Source organism: Cydia pomonella, chromosome 27, assembly GCF_033807575.1.
Source record: "Cydia pomonella isolate Wapato2018A chromosome 27, ilCydPomo1, whole genome shotgun sequence".
NCBI classification, from domain to species: Eukaryota; Metazoa; Arthropoda; class Insecta; order Lepidoptera; family Tortricidae; genus Cydia; species Cydia pomonella.
The window spans coordinates 4,494,324-4,503,021 of NC_084729.1; positions in this window are offsets into that span (position 1 = coordinate 4,494,324).

Sequence of the window (8,698 nt, forward strand, 5' to 3'; positions counted from 1 at the left end):
TAGTTGTTATATTAGAGTGTGAAAACACATGGCACCCTGTTAGGGCATTGCAAATAATCTTACATCTAGGTATTCTAGTTTCTGAACGGTAGGACTAGTATATATCATGTAATGTTCTTAATTAAATATAAACAACATTGTCTAAACTTATTAAAGAATTAACTAAGAATTAAATAGTCGTACCTAAATTAACATTTCAGTACACAAGGTGTTAATTAAGGATATATAATATGCAATAAGGGAATATCATTAGTAATTACAAAATAAAGATATCTTCCATGAACTCTTGGACGGAATAGTATGCCTTCTCCATTAAAAATAATTTTAAATTTGATATGAATGACTTTAAATTTTCTATGTTTCTAATTTTGTTGGGCAGTTTGTTGTAAACCTGGATGGCCCTGAAATAAGGGCCTTTTTTGTAGATGTCTAAAATTGGTTCCGGGGGTGAGAGCTTATTATTTCGACGTGCACTTTTACAATATTCAAATAATTTTATATTCTTTCGGACAAAAGTTGAAATTTCTAGAATGTAGAGAGAGGAGAGAGTCAAAATTTGGAGGTTGGTGAAATGTTTCTTGCAACTGTCGGTTTGTTGTATATTAGTTAGTATGCGGACACATTTTTTTTGGGCTATAAAGAGATCATGAGCGTCACTGCTATGACCCCATAACATAATACCGTAACTTTTTATACTTTTACCTATACTTAATCAATATTATATAATTATATACCTGCATACATCTGCGAAGAAATTCAAAGGTGTATGTGAAATCCCCAATCCGCATTGGGCTAGCGTGGGGACTATAGCCCGAGCCCTCTCGCATGAGAGGAGGCCTGTGCCCAGCAGTGGGACTTATATAGGCTGAATTATTATTATTATTATTATATACTTGCACCGTTTTCAAACGATACGGCTATTAGAAGTACGTTAAGAGGTCAGGTATTAATGATAATTTTTCCATTCCAACGTTCTCGACATTGATATATATATCTAAGGACGGGCCTTACGGGCACTAAGAATGGTGCTAGTTCAATTCAATTCAATTCAATTCAATTCAATTCAATTCAATTCAAATATACTTTATTCATGTAGGCCTAGCAACAAGCACTTATGAATAGTAAGACAGTATTACATATAATTATCTTAATCTAATTATCAGAGCAATTTATTGATGTTGTAAATATTATTCCATATATAATACTAATGAATATAATTCATAGATCAAATTTAATACTAAAACTTTCACAAAATACAGTCATACAAAAAAAATGTATAAAAAATACTAGTCTAGATTGTTTCTAGAATAAATTCTAAATGTCAAACAAATATAATAAAAACAACAAAGGAAATACATGCATTGGAATATCCATTTCATCATCATTATTCAAATATAATAAATAATTAATCATTTCGAATCACAATTAATCCCACGTTGTTTTATCATTCATGTAGTCTTGTGTGGTATAATAAGCTTTAGAAATAAGTTTACGCTTTACATGATTCTTAAATTTATTAATTGGTAACTCAGTAATATGGTTTGGAAGTTTATTATAAAATCTCACACAATTACCCATGAATGATTTTTTAATTTTATGGAGCCGAGTGAAGGGCACGGCGAGCTTATGTTTATTTCTAGTATTAATATTATGAATGTCACAATTTTTCTTAAAATCGGCAATATTTTTATGCACATACAGAATATTCTCATAAATGTATTGACAGTGCACTGTCATGATGTCAATTTCCTTAAATTTATCTCTCAGTGAGTCTCTATGGTTCATTTTATATATTGCTCGAATAGCCCTCTTCTGCAGAACAAAAATGGTATTTATCTCTGAAGCACCACCCCACAGTAAAATACCATATGACATAATGCTATGGAAGTAACTAAAATATACTAATCGAGCTGTTTTGACATCAGTTAACTGACGGATTTTGCTTACTGCAAAAGCTGCAGAACTCAGTCTATTCGAAAGAGTAGCAATATGGGGACCCCACTGGAGTTTAGAATCTAAAGTTATACCAAGAAAAACTGTACTATCAACTAATTCCAATTCCTCATCCTTCACAATGACACTTGTTTGTACATGCCTTACATTACTAGTGACAAACTTAATACATTTAGTCTTATTCTCATTTAACAATAAATTATTAACATTGAACCAATTTACTACTTTAGAAATAGCATCGTTTACATCATTGTAAGCTTGTTGCTGTCGTTTGACTTTGAAAATAAGTGAAGTGTCGTCTGCAAACAATACTATATCATGGTGGGTCTTTACAAGGAATGGCAAGTCATTTATGTAGATAAGGAACAGGAAAGGTCCCAATATTGACCCCTGTGGTACACCCATAGAGGACCAATGACCACCGGTGATCGCTGTCCATTCACATCGACCCTTTGTATTCTACCATTAAGTAGGACTTAAGTAAATCCAGTGCCGCTCCTCTAACTCCATAATAGTGTAGTTTCCTGATTAATGTTTCATGCAAACGCAGTCGAAGGCCTTAGACAAATCACAGAAGATACCTATCGCATCTCGTGACTCCTCCCAGGCATCGAAGATATGCTTAATTAGCTCAAACACCAGCATCGGTTGTCGAGCGACCCGGTAAAACCAAACTGCTTATTATGCATTAAATTATTGACGTTAAAATGTCGTACTAATTGAGAAAAGAATTAATTTTTCAAAAATCTTACTGAACGTTGTAGCACAGATATCGGTCTAAAGTTAGTAGGGTCAGAGTTGCTACCCGATTTAAATAAAGAGTTATTTTACTATGTTTCATTAAATCAGGAAACTCGCCGCAATCAACACTGTTGTTAAATATAATTACTAAGTCAGGCGCCTATAATTTCTACTAAGGATTGTACAGCATGGACAGAGGACTCACTCAGAGGTCCATTCGTTTTTTTGACATTAACCGAATTAAAACGCCTTTACTACATCGGAGGTACAAACACGTTCAAATGAAAATCTCCACAACACTCTGGAGCGTTATCTTTTAATAGAAGTAACAGCAGATGAGGGTTGATGAATTTTAAATCCTTAGTTGTGAAAACTGGTACGTCAGTGAAAAAATTTTCAAATTCTGTAGCTACTTCTAAATTGGAATCTATAATTTTGTTATCAATATTTAGTTTAAAATCCTTCACTCTGTGTTTCGAGCGGACCAGTCTCCACATTGATTACTTTCCAGGTTGCTTTAATAATGTTGGTACTATTTTTTATTCTTTGACTTAGATAATTTCGCTTAGCTATATGACAATCTATTTTAAACTTTTTCGAATATTGCTTGACATGTTCTTTAAATTCATCACTCGTGTTAAACCGCCGTTTCCTCATACAAGGCATACAGTGCACGTCTTCGTTGATGTAAGTCCGCAGTAGCCCACTCACTAAAAACTGATGCACCACTAACTACGACCGATTTTGAAGTAAATATCGCATTATAATGATCCATAAAAGTGTGAAAGAATGAATTATACATACTATTTGGACCCATATCGGAAGACAAAAAGGGTAGCGCCTGAACTAGACTTTGCTTCATTCTTTCTACGCGTCCGAGGTTACTGGTACAAAAGTTATTTGTTTTCTCAAAGTATTTTTCCTTAATGTCTCAAATACCATTAATTGACCTAAGTGGTCTGATTCTAAATTACTGATAACTTTTTTTAGTAATAGGAACAATATCAGTGAAAATATTATCTATACAGGTTGCACTAGTAGCAGTCACTCTAGTAGGCTCCATAAACATGTGGTTGAGATTACCAGATTTGAATAGATTCAACAATCTACAAGACATTGTTGAATTTTCCAAAATATTACATTAAAGTCGCCGCATATAAATAATTTCTTACTAGAAGATGATATTTTAAGTAGCACAGAATCCATTACACTTTCAAATATTTCAAAATTACTTAATGGCGCCTATACACACAGACAACAATAAATTGCTCCAATTCTACTGCACTTAGTTCTATAGTCCGTTCAACAGACATGGATACAATATCCTTACGTTCCTTAAATTTTAACTGACTATTTAATATAATTAACGACCCACCATGTATGGAACTAATTCTGGTGAACGAACTTCCCACCTGATGATTATTAAATTGAGGCATTAATTCATTATTGTTAACCAATGTTCAGTAATACATAAAATATCAACATAAAAATCGTTCATAAAAAGTTCAATCTGTAAATCTTTTCCTCTAATACATTGAATGTTTTGATGCACCAGGTGGATATACTTTCCATGTTTTACAGAATTTTTCATTATATTTATTTAAAACTAAATTGCCAGAGACAGAATCTTTTGTCTTAACAGCTAGTTTAAATCATTGGTTATGACTGGAACCAATTCCAAGCTCACATTGGGCCTGCTCAATAGGAGCAGAGTTGTCTGCCAAATTCTTGGCAGAAATGTCAAGTAAATAGGATAGCGATAAAGCTATTGTCTCTTGTAATAATTTGAAAGGTAACACTTACCTTTAGTCAAAAACACCATAGGCATATGGTATTTACTAACAAATTTGTTAGTGTCAATTATGATAAACTTACTACTATATGTACAAAGATTATATAGAGATATATTCAACTTATGTCTAATGTTATTTTCTGCCTCTGACATTTGCTCACAATAGGGGAATGTGAAAATAATAATTTCATGCACTGCAAGTGAATTTAACTGTTCAAAGTATTTAAGTAAATTATTTTTGTTCACATTTCCCCTATTACCCATAAGAATTAGCAGTGTTGTCTTAGAATTAATATTACTGTCATTTAAAATTTGTTTTAAGATATTTTCAAAGCTACTGTGAGGCAGACAATTGCTGATTGTACTAAGTCCCTTTAGGTGATAGTTTAAAAATGAGCTCATATTGCTCCCAATTTCATCACAATACATAATAATATTAGGTTTAGGTGTGCTTTGTTGTGGAGTGTGGAAGGAGCTATTATCATTTATTTGCTGTTCTGGTAAACTGTCACACAGGCTTGGATCGAGTACACTGGTCAAACAAATGTCCAGTCGCTTGCTTACATGCACAGACTGGGCATTGGTCAGCGACTCAAACCGCTCTGAATTGTGCTTAATCTGGGATATTAAATCATCCATGGCTAAAGAATATTCATTAATCACCTTTTTCGAACTCTCATTATTGTTTCTAGGGATTGTATAGAATCCTCCAAACTCTGAACTTTTGATTTTAAAAATCTGTGTGTCAGTTTCATACTGTAGTTTACTATGTTCTAATTGAACAGAATACAAGTCTAACTTATCCACTAAATTAACATTAATTTTACAAAATCTCAATTTCTTAAAAAACAATTTATTCATTTTTGATAATCTCTGGTTTTTTTTAATCATTCTATTTAATTTAATATATTTTTTGAGTTTGTTTCTGCTGCAATTTACTAGTCTTGGTGTGGTGGATTCATTGATTAAATCTATACTAACAACAGGGTTTTCAATTGGAGCGGCAACCAACTGTGAGTCGGGCCGGACCAGTTCCTCAAATAAGTTTTGAGTGTGTGCCGCTGCAGCAATATTTTGGGCCTCCTGTAGCTCGTAGATTTGCTCGTGGGCGTCGTGCAGTGCTCTCTCTAATGAGTTGATGTCTGTCAAGGCCTGTTCATATGCTGCACTACACTCAGTAAACTTGTCAACCGTCTCCTGGAGCCGGGCCCGCTCTGAATTTACATCATTGTAAACATTTTCTAAAGAACATAGTTCCTTCTTTAACTTCTCTATACTATTAAGTGATAATAATAGTTCCTTTTCACTATCCTCTCTTTCACTAAGCAATTGAGCACACAATTCCTTGGATTTTTTTAATTCCAGCAAGGTAATTTGGAGTTTGTCAGCCTCCTGCTGGCGAACCGCTGCAGCTGCTCTGCGAGTTAGCATTATAAATGTATTTTATAGTAGGATAGACCCAAAACAAACCAGGGAATTGCTTACTCAAGCTAAGCGATATTACGAGCGTACTTACATGAAATAGTGACGTTTCACTATGCCTACACTGTGTTCTGACTCTGTACAATGATTTACTACGCTGTAATACAAACAAAATTGGTAATAAATAGCGATAAAAACATAGAAAATATACCGAGACGAACACAAATTTAAATTTATAACCTACAACGGCTACAAATTTAAGATATTACAAGACACTTGTAAACGTCACTAAAGCACTTCACTTATTATGTATACATTAAAATTAACACTAAAAACTATTTAATTCACACCAAAATGGCTTAATATTACATGAAATATAATTAAATATAGAATAATTAAAAGGGACCTAGCAAAATCAGCTGCTGATTCTTTGACAGCCAGGGTTGCCATCCCGTGGTGCCATTCAGTGGTGTCACTCACGAATTCGAGCCAATCGTGCAGTCTAACGCAACTAGTTGCGACCAATCGCGCGCATGATGCGAACTCATCAACCAATCGCGTTGTGGCGTTAGACTCCACGATTGGCTTGAATTGATTTGATTTGGCTTTGATTGGCGTGTGCGTGACACCGCTGTACTGGCCCCATTCTTATTGACCGTAAGGCCCGTCCTTAAATGTATATGTCAATGGTTCTCGACATTTTCCTCTCTGGTTTTAGTCCTAGATGAATATTTTTTTATAAGAGTTCAATATTACCAATATCTGTGTCTGTATGTTTTGCTTTTTTGGTATTCTTGTTTGGTATTGTTGTTTAGGGTCGGCAACGCGCATGTAACTCCTCTGGAGTTGCAGGCGTACATAGGCTATGGAGACTGCTTACCATCAGGCGGGCCGTATGCTTGTTTGCCACCGACGTAGTATAAAAAAAAATCTTGTTTTTATAACAACTAGGCATGGGTGCCGGCAGCGGGGTGCAAGGGGGTGCACTTGCACCCGCCTGGCAGGAAAGAAAAAATATAAAATAAAATTCATGTCTTTTACGCGTCTGCACCCGCATTAGAGTTGGACCAATATAAGTCTGCAATGATTTTGATAGCAAAACTCGGAACTAACACAAGAAAAGTAAATGACTGCATCGATTCTTCTACTCCATTTATTATGCACCTCCCTGAAAGTAATCCTGGCGGCGCCCATGCAACTAGGTTACATCAAACAGCACTAAAAACTGCCAAATAAATGCGCCGTAAACAGACGGCTAGCATACAAAATCGGCAACAATCAACGCAAAAATCAAAACGGTCGGACACAGATAATTTATTTCTCATTCCGTTCCTGAAATTACGTTATTGGTTGTTTTGGAGAAGGAAAATGTTGAGGACGAAACCTCGATTTATGAGATTTCGCCCGAGCAGAGGGCTTACCGCGAACCACGTTCGACGTGCTGCCTCTCTGTCATACTTACGTACGAATTTACAAGTGCGACAGAGAGATAACACGTCGAACGTGGTTCGCGGTAGGCCCTCAGTTCTCCATATCGCACTACTTTTAGTAGCAGTCCCCGTCAATTTACTCAAAATTTTCAAATCTGAGATGGGGCTTAGCTGATATATCCTGTTAAATTAAAATATAGAGTGTGTGCGGAACGAGAAGAGTAGTGAAATCTAAGGGAACCCATGCTTTCTACGACTTTTCTCTTTCCGCACAAGACTCTAATTGCAAGATTTATGTTAACGGCACCAATCATGGGACATTTAAGAGGATTTGGATTATTTTTGATATTTCACCGACATCTGTAAAATTTCTACAGCTTTATGCTTTAAAAGTTAAATGTTCAATTCGTCCTTTATGTTTTCTATGTATTTAATTAATGAAAGCTACTGCAATTGGTTGCGCCATTAATTTTAAAACTAACAAATATCAATGAAAAATTAAAGTTAAGCAGCTCTCTGGCTCTTGTTTATGGTAAAATTTTGGCATCGATAAAAAACTGATGGTAAATACTTGTTTTACAAGATTTATCTATACCATCCCATTACTGGTGCCTGATCCATTATAGTGGTGTTTACTATACTACATTGTTAAGTCCTCTGCACGTCCTCTGCTCTTTGATTTACAACATGACCGTACAGTTCCAAAGCGAATTAATTAATTGCACTGTGCATGTAGCCAAAAGGTTACTCTTCAACTGGTTGTTGTCACTTGATTATAGCGAAACTGAGACATTACTCCTAAGAATAGGGTTGTTCCCAATTTTTTTAAACGCTTGTATTACGTTCTACATTAACTAAAAGTTGCCCTAAAATCAACTTTTATACTAATAACGGCTTTAAATATGTTAAATTAACAAAATATATTTTGACAGATGCTTTCGCGCCCAAAACGCTCTTTGAAAATTGTGTGACGTCACAGTTTATGGTTTGACACATAACTACATACATACGTAGAAGATACGAACTGTCAACTGACATTTGTCATTTATTGTTTATCGCCTAACTGTCAACAGTGTCAAGCCGAGAGTTGTGACGTCATCACTAGAATCTTCAATGACGTTTTGACTTTGGTCACGTGACGTGTGCCAAAAGATATTTTAAATTCGATATTTACAAAACATTACATTACAGGTCCCCTAAAAGTAGTTTAACATGTTCTTATAATCTAAAAGAATTTATTGGGATACAATTCTGCCATAAGATTTGTAGATGGAAACAACCCTATTGTTTAACATTAACTTTATTCTTCATATTAAATTAATTAGACTAAATATTAGTATATAACTGAAATTATAGAGTA